Source organism: Balaenoptera borealis (assembly GCF_965194805.1).
Source record: "Balaenoptera borealis genome assembly, chromosome: 11".
In the NCBI taxonomy this organism is placed as follows: domain Eukaryota; kingdom Metazoa; phylum Chordata; class Mammalia; order Artiodactyla; family Balaenopteridae; genus Balaenoptera; species Balaenoptera borealis.
The window spans coordinates 49,310,278-49,323,215 of NC_138868.1; the positions used below are offsets into that span (position 1 = coordinate 49,310,278).

The window sequence follows — 12,938 nt, forward strand, 5'->3', positions numbered from 1 at the left end:
AGACAACCCATACAATGAAGAACATGCTCCCCTGCTCAGAAAGCCTGGAGCCAGGAATTCCACGATGTGAATTCTATCTCCTACCCACCACAATCTTCTAACCCCCAGTGTCCTGGGGGTGGAGTGGAGGGAAGATAGAGGAAGAGAGACAGGTGAAAATCCAGGGAACCTAATCAGGAGACAGCTCATTGTTGAAGCCTTCTAACATCACCAGATACTACAAATGGGAAATGAGTAGACTACTTGGTGACTCAAATATCACAATTTCTATACTTCATACTTAGAAAAATAGGTCAACTTCAACTTTTTCAAATGCTATAGCCTTTATCTTTCCAAACTCTAACTTGGTTGAAAGGCAGCTGTTACTGGATCAATGTTTGAAAGTTTGTTTCCTTCTCAGAGATGTCCTGGGGTTTTTCAATTATGAAGTAAAGAAAAGAGTACAATATCTATTCACTTAAAGCCATATTTTAGACAAATGTTTTCTGCTCTAGCCAAGATCCCTACTGACAGTAAAAGTCGGCTTATTTCTGGGAACTGAGAAATGAAACAGAAATCCTGCAATGATTAACAAGGAAGAAGCCAAGTAAGAAATGTGAACATTTATGGAAGACTGTTTTTGAATCTATGGATATTTTCGCCATTAAATGATTTAAATGATTGAGACAAACAAACATTACTTGCAAAGCCACACTGAAGTTTCATTTCGGGGAAATGAGAAGCAGGGCAACATCTGGTCTGGTCCCACCCCCTGCATCCTCCCAGCACAGAGGGACAGCAAAGACATGTTCACAGATTGGAGCACAATTAAGCACAAGATAGTGAAGAAAAGCCTGAAAGGCACAGAACAAGTTATGTGGTCTCTTCCTTCTGGAGGGTCACAGAAGTTCAAATTACAAATAGAAGAAAAGGGATCCTGTCTGCCCAGATTTGATCTTCAGGATTACAACCTGGTTTGAGTGTAGACTAAGATATAGACCATAAAATGAGGGCTATATCTGCATTAACCCATACAGTATTGAACCAGGGAGGTTCAATAATGAAGCTAGGGACGAAGTGAGAGAGTAGCACTGATATATATATATATACACTACCAAATGTAAAATAGATAGGTAGTGGGAAGCTGCTGCATAGCACAGGGAGATCAGCTTGAAGCTTTGTGAGGACCTAGAGGGGTGAGATAGGGAGGGTGGGAGGGAGGCTCAAGAGGGAGGAGATATGGGGATATATGTATACATATAGTTGATTCACTTTGTTGTACAGAAGAAACTAACACAACACTGCACAGCAATTATACTCCAATAAAGATGTCAAACAAAACAAAACAAAACACAGCATTCCCATTTACTGTTATTTAACCAAGAGAAATGAAAACATGTCCATAGGAAGAGTTATAATCTAATGCCCATTGCAGCTTCTTCGTAGTAACTTCAAACTGGAAATAACCTTCAGCTATCAAGAATTAATAGATAAACAAATTGTGGCATACCCATACAATAGAATACTCAGTAATAAACAAGCAAGCAAACAAACAAAAAACCAAACAGGTGATTAGATAAAGAAACCACTGCTAAATGCAACCATAATGTCAAAAACAAAATGACAGAAGCCAGACACCATAAAATATGCACTATATGACAATTTAAATGAAATTCTACAACAAACACAACTATGGTGATGAAAAGCAGATCAATAGTCTCCCAGGGCTCTGGGCTGGGAGAGGTGATTCACTGCACAGGGGCAAGAGGGAAATTGTGAATGATGGAAATGTTCTATATTGTTATCCTAGTGGTGATTATATGATGGAATATACTCATTAAGACTCATCAATTATGTACTTAAAATTGGTGAATTTTAGGCTTCCCTGGTGGCGCAGTGGTTGAGAATCTGCCTGCCAATGCAGGGGACACGGGTTCGAGCCCTGGTCTGGGAAGATCCCACATGCCGCGGAGCAGCTGGGCCCGTGAGCCACAACTACTGAGCCTGCGCATCTGGAGCCTGTGCTCCGCAACAAGAGAGGCCGCGACAGAGAGAGGCCCGCGCACCGCGATGAAGAGTGGTCCCCGCTTGCCGCAACTAGAGAAAGCCCTCGCACAGAAACGAAGACCCAACACAGCTAAAAATAAATAAATAATAAAAATAATAAAAATAAAGGAATTCCTTGAAAAAAACAAACAAACAAACAAACAAAACATTCACTAATCATTTAACTGAAGTTCATGTTAAAAACAAACATTTCTTGGAATTGAGAGAAAACTAAAAGATGAAACCAAGAGTCTGTCCTCTGTATTGGGGGTTGACCTGGAGGAACAGGAGGTAACTGTGTGGTGAAATGAACCTGTTTGTGAATCTGATTTTGATTCTACAGGATTGTTTTAATTCCTTCATTAATTTATACATTTACTGAAATCTTAATCAAATTAAACACTGGAAGGAGCACTGCAGCTGAAGACACTCCACTTGATGTTTCTTGTTCTGACAGATTAGATCTTCAAACAAATTATGTGCTGGGGAAAAAAGAATTCATATTTGAATGTCTGCTGCAGGCCAAGCACTGGGTGGGATTATTAACCTATCTCATTTTATCCTCATTAATGTATATGAGGTGGGTAGTGCTACTGGCACAAATTCATTCCACCACCTGGGTGCTTCTCATTACTTAGGTCGCCCTCTCCACACTCAAGACATAAGCAAACATAGTTAGTCACTGTTGGATCCCGGACTCAAATTAATGACTGACGTTTAAACTCTTGTTTACTAGAAAATACCTACACTCCTATTCTAAAAGTAGGAAAAGTGAAGTCTTATTGGAAGGACACCATGCCAGCTGCCCTTATACCTTCTTTGTGCCTCATGTCAACTCACTGAAATAGCTATTAATATCCTCACATATAACTTGAGGAAAACAGCTCTGACAGATATGGTAATTTCCTTATTCAATCATCACACATTTTGTTCATCTATATGTTTCATGCACTACATCTGGGATATAATGATGAAGAAGACAGATCCCTCACAACTGGGACGAACACAGGAAGGTGGGATGTTTCAGGTTTGGGGGATGGGAGAAATCAGATAGACAGCTACAGTGCAGCACAACGTGATAGGAGCATCATTAAGAGTGGTATAACTGCTCTGAGAGCACAGTGCAGAAGAGCTCAGTATAGGTCCATGTAGTGGAGATGTGCAGGTGTACTGGGAGTGGGAAGGGGAAATATGAAACAATGTGGGTAGAATTTCTAGAGGACCTGGGAAAAATGAGTATGAGGTTCACCTCCAAGAAGACGTGTGTAGACACATAAAGCTTGAAACAGAAGAAGAACACTGGAGCAGGAGGTACTGATCTACAAGCAAAATTATAATGAATTAAATCATGGAGTAAGATAATAATCAATGAAACAAAATGCTTTACATGGGATTTAGGTGTGAGAGAAAACAGTCAGATTTTTAACATTACTAAAAGGCTCTAATATAAAATATAGACAACTGTAAAATTCTCTTTCTCACCATAAACACACAATATGCTGTTAAGAATTTATCTCGCGGTAGCGTTGAATCATCCAAATCAGCTAATACAATGTTGGAAACCTGGTTAATTTTCAAATCAACCACAAAAAACAAAACAAACAGACAAACAGCTAATTCTAGTGAGATCTCTTATAGGAAATAAAACCTAAGAAGTTTCATTGGCACTGAGAGCATGCTTCTTCTTTGTCCTTGGGTGACTTGAGAGCTAGAACAGTAAAGCAGTTAAAGCAACTTCCCTGAGGAAGACACTCAAATGTGCCCATGTCTCTTCTCCTAAATTCTTTCCCTATCCTGTCTCTCCCATGTTCTTTATCTGGTGCTCAACCCATTCCACCACTGATACACACATGCATGCACACAAATATACCAACATTAGTCTTTCATTTGCAGTTATTTTAACACCCAGGAATCACAATATAAATAAATGAATTAATGAATAAATAAATACAAGCAGGATTCCTTTAAATCAGCTGATTTTTTTTAAACGGGGAAAAAAAACAAAAACAAAAGTGAAACCAGTTTTTCTCTTCCTGTTTGGAGGATAAAATAAGGCCCTTTTACCACAGAGGCAGCTGAAGTCTAGGCTGAAGATTTCAGTCAGCTTCAGTCAGCAAACTACCAGACTCCGGGAAAGAACCAGCTCTACTTTCTCTCGAGTATCTCTTGAGCAACCTGAAGACAGGAGCTTGGCCTCAAGAAGACAGGTAGGTGAAGGAAAAGGAGGGAAATGGGATAGACAAAGAGATACAATGACATACTCAGAGACTAAAATAAAAACAGAAATTGATGGAAACAGGCATAGGGACAGTCAGAGACACAGGCAGATTAAGGCATGCTAAGAACACAAATAGGAACCTGGCTTTCCTCATTGTTCCAATAAACAGCTCCGAATCTGGGGGAAAGGGAGTACATTATCGAAACAGACAAACAACTTGGTAATTTTTATTGTCAACTAAAAATAAATCTAGACTTAGGTAAAAAGAGACTATTTGAAAGGATTATTGCAATAAGGGGAAAGAGACTATTGTAATAGAGAAAATAATCCAAACATAGAGCTTCAGGCATCTCAAAGGCCAGGCAGAAGGGAATATTCTTTCAGAGGAAAGGGTCAGTAGGCTAAGAAGAACACAGTATAGAGGGAGTGGGGTAATCAGGGAATATTTTATCCTTAGGAGGGATCATTAAGGAGAGGTTGTATGCAGGGTCAGGAGGAGGGTGGGTCAAAGTTAAGGGGACTGAAAAGGAGAGAATTTTAACTAATGTTTAGTTTCAAACACTTTCCAATTGATCAGGGGGACAAACAGCTCAGTGAATCCTTTATGAGGCAAAGAATGGAATTTAAAGGGTCTGTGTCTGCTGCTATATTTAAAATAGGTAACCAACAAAGACCTACTGTATAGAAATAAATAAATAAAGTTAATTTAAAAGGGGGGGGGGCGGTCTGTGTCTGGCCTCCCTATAAGTAATAAAGGGAAACACAGATGAGTTTATATAAGTCATATGGGGAAAGGTGGTTCTTTGCAGTAAACTAATTCTCAGAACACAAAAGGGTGGATGGATTTCTTTAACCATCACTGCTTCCAGGAGTAAAGGACTCAAGAAAAGTTTAACTTTGTTATTATGATTCATGTAAGTAACAGGTGCTATGGTAAGCACAGAGGAGAGAGGAACTAACTCAACCTGGAAGAATAAAGGAAGCCTTCACAAATAAGGAGAAACCTGAATTGGGTTAGGAGCATAGTGTCCTGGGAAGTGCTCATGTAACATAATATTTTAGGGGAGGAAACAATTTCCCTTCTAGATTTTTTGGCTGGTCTAATAATTGAATTGACATAAAACAGATTAATGGGAGAAAATTAAGTTTAATTACATACTTACAAGATCCCCACCAAGACATGAAGACTCAAAGCAATCTGGCAATTGAGGCATATATACTATCCCAAGCTAAGGAGAAGGAAGTAGGAGTGTAGGGCTTCAAAGGCAAGGAAGACACTTCACAAGAAGATGAGAAGAGCAAATGATTGGTAAGCAAATGTTTGCCATGCCATGCAGGTACATCTGTCTGATATAAAAAGTTGTCTCTGGTAATAGCTGTCTCTGGTACAGGCCCTCTATATGATTCTTTTAGGCAGTTCAAGGAGAGGTAAAAAGTTTTCCTGAGTCTGCTGGGTCTTAATTGCCTTCAGCTCAAAACAATCCACATGCCAAAGTGGCAGATTTGGAGGTGGCATATTCTGCTCCCCCTCAACATACAGGGTTAAGAAAACTATGAGGCTGAGGACAGACGACAGAGTATAGTTTCTAAGAGAAGTAAGTGAACTAGATGTTAGGAAAAGGAAAAAGAGTGGTTGTAAAAGGAATTGGGTTAATTGTTGCCAGATTGTGAGGGGTCTTGAACGCCAGAGCCCAGTAATTTGATATCATAAACCAATGAAGAGTTTTCAAGTTCTGTAAACAAGTAAATGATTTACCTACAAGTTTCAGGATGCAATGTGAAAGATGGACCACAACAAGGATAGAGATAACAGATTCAAGAGCTTCTCTTACAGAGCAGTCAAATAAATAGGGCAAACTAATGCCGAGCATTTAGTAAGTAACTAACAAGGACCACAGTTTAGGGGAAAAAGTAGGGAAAATGGGCTTCCAAGAAATAAAAGGTGCCCACATCACCATTTCCCCATCAAAAAGGAATGGATACCCCCAAATGGCTAGACTTAGGAATTCAGGATGAGTTTCTAAGTGGATAAGCTGTTCAACACAGTTAATCCAACAAGTCCAAAGAGGAGCTAAAGGAATGATAAAATCTATAATAGGAGGCAGAGACTAAGAGGCAAGCTAAAATTTTATTACTTTATTGAGCTATAATTCACATATAATATTATTCTGTTGTGCAACATGATTCCATACGTGTATATATTGCAAAACGATAACCAAAGTCTAGTTAACATCCATCACCACACAGTTATAGTTTATTTTTCTTTATGATGAAAAATTTTAAGGGCTTCCTCTTAGAAACTTTCAAATACATGATACAGTGTTATCAACTATAGTCATCATGCTGCACATTAACATCCCCAGGACTCATTCATTTTATAACTGGAAATTTCAGCCTTTGTCCTTCACCCATTTTGCCCTCCCTCTCCCCCACTTCTGGCAACCACCAACCTGTTCTCTGTATCATTTAGTTTGTTTTTGGTTTTGTTTCGTTTTCATTTCCATATGCAAGTAAGATCATATGGTATTTATCCTTGTCTGACTTATTTTACTTAACATAATGCTGTCAAGGTCCAACCAGGTTGTCACAAATGGCAGAATTTCCTTCCTTTTTTTTTTTTTACTGCTGTATAATATTCCATTAGAAATGTACCACATTTTCTTTATCCATTCATCCATCAATGGACATTTATGTTGTTTCCAACTTTGGTTATTGTAAATAATGCTGGAATGAACCTGGTAGGGGAGAGGGAGGATTTTTTCAAATTAGTATTTTCTTTTCCTTTAGATAAATACTCAGAAGTGGCATTGGTGGATCATTATATTTGACAGAAACTGGGAAAGGCTGGACACTGCATAAAGAGCCTAAAGCAGCTCACGATTAGCAGCAGAGTCTTTGAACACACATTCTCTAACTACATATCGAAAGCAGCCTCAAGTTACTCTCCATCCCATTATCTGCTTGTTTCTTTCCTAGCACTTAAAATAATCTGAAATTATTTTGCTTATTCAAATACTTACAAGTTTATGGTTTGCTTCCCTCCACTAGGGGTAAACACTGTAAGGGCAGGTATCTAACCTGCCTTATTCATCAATCAACACACAGTACCTAAAACATTTCCCAGCATGATGCCAGCCCTCAATAAATATGTGTGAAATAAATGCTGAAATTTTTTAAATCTTTGCCAAACTTCCAATCCATGGTACTTGTATGATCTAGTTCACTCAAAGGCACATTATCATGATGGGTACAGAGAGAAGAGATGGTCAACAAAGAGGAGCTCCCTAGATTCTTCTATTGTTTCTCTGATATCAGTCTGCTTTAAACTTATCTGTAAATAAACCAGATTTTTCATTTGTTTAATATTCAAACTCTTTACTCTTTATTCTAAAAATAGGAGAATATTTCCAGGATATATTAGAGTTGTTGTTACTGTTGTTGTTACTGTTGTTGTTATTAATTCTGTACAACATTTGATGTATATTTTCATTATGGAGAATCAGGCCATACTGCCGCTCTGGGAAATATTCTTCTATTGTTTCTTTGATGATTTTTCTCAAACATCCTTTCTGATCTCTCCTTCTGAAAACCATATTAGACTCAGTCACATGTTGGCAGCATTTCTGGATCTAGCCTGCCTGTCTCCTTAATGAGCTTTATAGCTCTTCATAGCCCTTTCCGTGTCTTTACCCTTTGAAGTTAAATTCTTAAAGATCCCTCAGTTGAACATTCTAGCATAGTAGTTGAACCTTCATGTGTATTCATTCAAATACTGAGACAGAAAGAACACCTCAGTTGGAAACTAAGAAGTAAAGAATCTCAAAGGAGATATCTTCATGTTCAGGCCAACAGGAATGGCAAATTTAGTTTTTACACTCCCATCTTTTCTCCATTAAAAATGTCTCCTTAGGGGCTTCCCTGGTGGCGCAGTGGTTGAGAATCTGCCTGCCAATGCAGGGGACACGGGTTCGAGCCCTGGTCTGGGAAGATCCCACATGCCGCGGAGCAACTAGGCCCGTGAGCCACAACTACTGAGCCTGCGCGTCTGGAGCCTGTGCTCCGCAACAGGAGAGGCCGCGATAATGAGAGGCCCGCGCACCGCGATGAAAAGTGGCCCCCACTTGCCACAACTAGAGAAAGCCCTCACACAGAAACTAAGACCCAACACAGCCATAAATAAATAAATAAATAAATAAAAAGCTCCATGTAACATATGTAAAAAAAAAAAAAAAAAAATGTCTCCTTAGAATAGGGTTGGGTTTTTTTCAAAATATGATTGAACACTTGGCAGCATTTATAAAATTAAAGTTGGGGGGTTTATAAAAACCACAGTTCCTGAGCAATAAGCTAGACATCCCATGTCAGATTCTCTGTGAGTGGGGCTGGGAACCCACATTTTAAAGATGTCCTCAGGTGATCAATATCCAAAATAAAGACTGAGAACAACTACTTTGAAAGATTAACTCATACTTTTAACTTTAAATTGGTTTAAAACCAAGTCCAGTTCGATCAGAGGAGTGAGGACATTACAATCCTTAACACCTCCATTAATTTGCTGCAATTTCTGCCTTCTTTAAATCTATCTCTATAATTTGGCATTCAAATAGACCAAAACTGTATGATAAGCTAGGTGGAGAAATCATTGTCAAAATCTTTCCAGCACCACAAAGTATGGGCAAATAATCTACCTCTAGGCCACAAGTCCTTCACTGTAGGCAACACTGAAGTAGACAAGAACTAAAAGACATCTTTTCTTCTCCTCATCCTTCTTCCTACTACCCATATCTCTACTTCTCTTTCATTGACACAACCCCAGTATCAGCTCTGAGGCACACAAAGCTACAAAGAATGGCTTGTTGCCTTGGGAAACTATTGGAACAAGTGCCTTATACACAGCACTCAGATATACACACTATTTTACATGTATTTTTCTTAGAGAATAAGTCAGTGAAAAGATACAACATGGTCTTGAACAAGGATGTAAGTCTTTGACTGTTAATAGATCCTTGCTGGAACTCACAAAGTTGAATTTTTATGTGACTTCAAAGGATTTCTTCCCAGACACTCTAGACAGGGGTGGGAAGGAGGGATCCTGGTATACACCTTAACTGTAAAACTGACTTACTCCTGAGGAAATTACTAGTGTGTCTGGACCTACATACACCTAGTAAAGGCCACTGCATTAGTCTTCAGCAGAGATCATTTTGTTAGGTTACATAAATACCAGGGACTCAGTCTTTAGCAAGGACTAAATATATGGATTGATTTCCACAATACACTTTCTCTAGTCAATATGAAGTCTTACTTGTACCATTCTGCTTTGTGAGCAAAGGTTGTGTCCACTGTGGTATAAACCAATGCTCCCAAATCACTGGCAGATCATCTCCTAATGTGGGGATATATCCATGGTCTGCTAGCTCCCTTCAGGGAAGGTCATCTTGAAAAATGTCTTCTGACACATTCAACTCCTACCCAATGCCCAGCAGACTTACTCATGCAGAGTGAGAAGAGCCTGACAGTGTAACAGGATACACAGACTCCCCAACTCCAGTGTCAGGACAATATCTGTCCAAATCTGAACCAGCCTGTCCAGTGGAGACAATCATTGAGGAGTCTACCCTCCTCCCTATGTGCCTTTGTCTGTGCCCTTGAACTGATACCCATGAGAATTCTAGCTCAACAGGCTTAGTCCTAAGTCTTAGAAAGAAAAAGCAGCTGCAGCTACTGTCCTACCCTTTTGGTTCCTTCCTAACCTATTTGGAGGTCAATGGCTCTGGGATTTCAAACGCTGAAGAGGCTTTCTTTGGGTTACAGTCTCCCACATTTCCTAAAGGAAAGAGACTCCTCGTTCTGAGACAACAAGAAAATAACTAAAACATTAGCAGAAAAGAGACACAGCACCTCCCTTAACTTTCAGTCTACACCAAAATGATGAAAGTTATTTTCCATGTTGCAGCAATTTCTATGGCTAATATTTCCCATTATCTCATGGCAGAAGCACCAGGAGACAGGAAGCCACCTCTGAAAGTTAACCTTCAGGATCAGCATTCCTGACTGCAGCTGTTGTATGTAGTTTCTAGTTAAAATTTTAAAAACAAACAAAAAAAGCATGGCCTTAATTTAGACCCTTCTGTCTTGACTGATCCTTTCATTCCCCAATGTATGTAAGCTTCCCAATCTTTATTGTACTTGATATATTGTCATCAAACCCTATATTTATGCTCCCTGGAGTGGTGGGTCTGCCATTCTACTTTCAGTTTTCATGGTCTCCCGCAGATTGGAGGCTGCTCCTCTACCTTGGGGAGCTTCTCATTTTCCTATGGGCCTTATTCATCCCATTTGAGCAGCCCTTGTCTCTTTTCATGATGTTTTCCCCATTACACTTGCCACTTTTCTGGTTACTTTGGTTCCTAGGCCAATCTTAACTAGATATCCTCTCTGAAAATTTGCCTCTACCACCTGGAATAGGTGTAGGCACTAAATGAATTCCATGTACAGAATAGCTCAGCTACAATCCTGAGCCACCTAAACTCCAAGTCCCTTTGGCCAACTAAAAGGATGTCTTGAAGGTTATATGTCTCCCCAGATAACAGTCATCCTACTTGTTTCCATGGCATACACTCCCTGGGCTATGCTTCCCTTAATTCCTTCCTACTTTACCTTCAGGCACTGAAAAATTCCCTGGAACCTAATCTTCATACGTATTCCTTCTAAGTTCTCTGGTTTAGCTCTTCAAGTCCCCACCAACAGCTCCTCTCTCCAGATTTTCCTAAAGTGTGAGGCATGCTCTTATTACTAGGAGAATCAGATTCTCCCCTGGCTTAGTGGTGGAAACCTCCTTTAGGTCCTCCTCCCCTTCAGTGGGATTTACCTCATTGAGTCCCACATCCCTCTGGGCACTGAGACTGTGGTTCCAACAGGGCTTTAGAAAAATTAAATGATAGGAGGAGTTAACATTTATTGAACCCTTAGAATAGGTCAAACACTGGGCTGAGCATGTTACATATTTTGTCACTTGGCACCCAGATGAGGGTAGCTCCATGATTCGAGGCCTATGTAATGCCCTCGCCCTGCTGCTAGCCAATAGAATGTGGCATAGATGAAGGAATTTTTCAGATGAAATTAAGGTCCCAAATCAGTTGATTTTGCGTTAACCAAAAGGAATATTATCCTGGGTAGGCTTGACTTAATCAGGGAAAAGACCTTAAAGAGCGACTCAGCCTTTCTTTAGAGATAATTTTCCCTCCCGCTGGCTTAAAGAAGTAAGCTACCATGTTGAGGGAGGGCCTACAGAAAAGATAATGTGGCAAGGAACTGTGGACAGTCCTAAAATCATAAGGAGATGAATTCTGTCAACATGTATAAGCTGAAAGCAGCTTTTCTCCAGTTGAGACTCTAGATGAAAATACAGCTCAGTCAACACCTGGAGTGCTGCCTTGTAAGACCTTGAGCAGAGGACCCAGCTAAGCCATGCCAGACTCCTGACAGAAATTGTGATATAATGTGTGTGTGTTTTAAGATACTAAGGTTGTGGCAATTATACGATAATATAAAAATAATACAGATTTTGGTGCCTAGAAGTGGTACCTAAAACTTGGGAACAGCTTTGGAATCAGGCAAGTGAGCAGAAGCTAGAAGAACTTTGAAGAGCATGACAGAGAAAGCCTATATACCTTCGACAGACTGTTAGAAGAAATCCAGACTTTAGGTATGCTGCAGTGAGGGCTCAGAAGAAATTGAGGGACATGTTATTAGAAACAGAAGGAAGAGGATTCTTGTTATGTAGTGATAGAAAGCTTAGCAAAATTATGTCCTGGAGTTATGTACAAGGAAATACTTAAAAGCTGGTTTTATACTTAGGGAGACTTCCAAGTAAGGTGTTAAAAGTGCCTCCTGATTTCTTCTTGCTGCTTATGATAAAATGTGAGAAAAGAAAGATAAACTGGGGAAAGAACTGTTAAACAAAAAGGAGCCAAGGCCTTAGAATTTTGAAATTTCTCAGCCTCTGCAAAAGGCAAAACCCATTAGAATAAAGAGATTCAGAGTCTTGAATCTCTGTTGATTATGATTGTACAAGCTTTTCCTAAAACCTCAGAAAGATTAAAAGGTAAAGGAATCAGGCACAAAAATGGTCCTTTCAAGAAGATAAGGGTTTGCCTCACAGATATCAACCAAATTAGAAGTCCTCTAGGAAGCTTAAGGTCACTGTTCCCTACCATCTCAGCGGGAGGCCAAGGCTTTTCCAGAAGGGTTTGTCTGGAAAAGAACCATAGAAGTGGCTTTTGTCTAAAGGAGTGAACCCCACTGAAATCTATAGAAGATCCACAAAGTTCTTGAGAAAATTTGTTCAGCAGAAACACTGCTAGCTGTTGTTGGATGGAGAGTCTGTTTACGTCTGTCAGATCTAGCTGGTTTACAGTATTGTTCAACTACCCTGTTTCCTTACTGATCTTCTACCTAGTTGTTTTATCCATTATTGAAAGTACAGCAATGAAATCTCCAACTATTATTTCAGAACTGTCTATTTCTGTCCTCACTTCTCAATTTTTGCTTCCTATGGTTTGGAGTTCTGTTGTTAGGTTCATAGGTTTATAAGTTTTATATCTTCTTGATGGGTTGACACTTCTATCAACATTTAGTGTTCTTCCTTGTCTCTTGTAACAATTTTTGACTTAAAAGTCTATTTTGTCTGATC

At 39.5% G+C, this 12,938-nt stretch overlaps 2 protein-coding genes across 2 annotated transcripts in view; one reads left to right on the forward strand and one right to left on the reverse strand.

The window, feature by feature from the left end:
* The window catches only part of ZNF215 (zinc finger protein 215), a 259,348-nt gene that overhangs the window by 94,648 nt on the left and 151,762 nt on the right, over nt 1–12,938 (reverse strand). The gene's annotated exons all lie outside the window — the stretch shown is intronic.
* The window catches only part of LOC309605473 (interferon-induced very large GTPase 1-like), a 35,764-nt gene continuing 24,052 nt past the window's right edge, over nt 1,227–12,938 (forward strand). The window contains exons 1-2 of the mRNA XM_082341335.1: nt 1,227–4,232; nt 10,239–10,308. The gene's annotated coding sequence lies outside the window, so the exon portion shown is untranslated. The remainder of the gene's footprint in view (nt 4,233–10,238; nt 10,309–12,938) is intronic.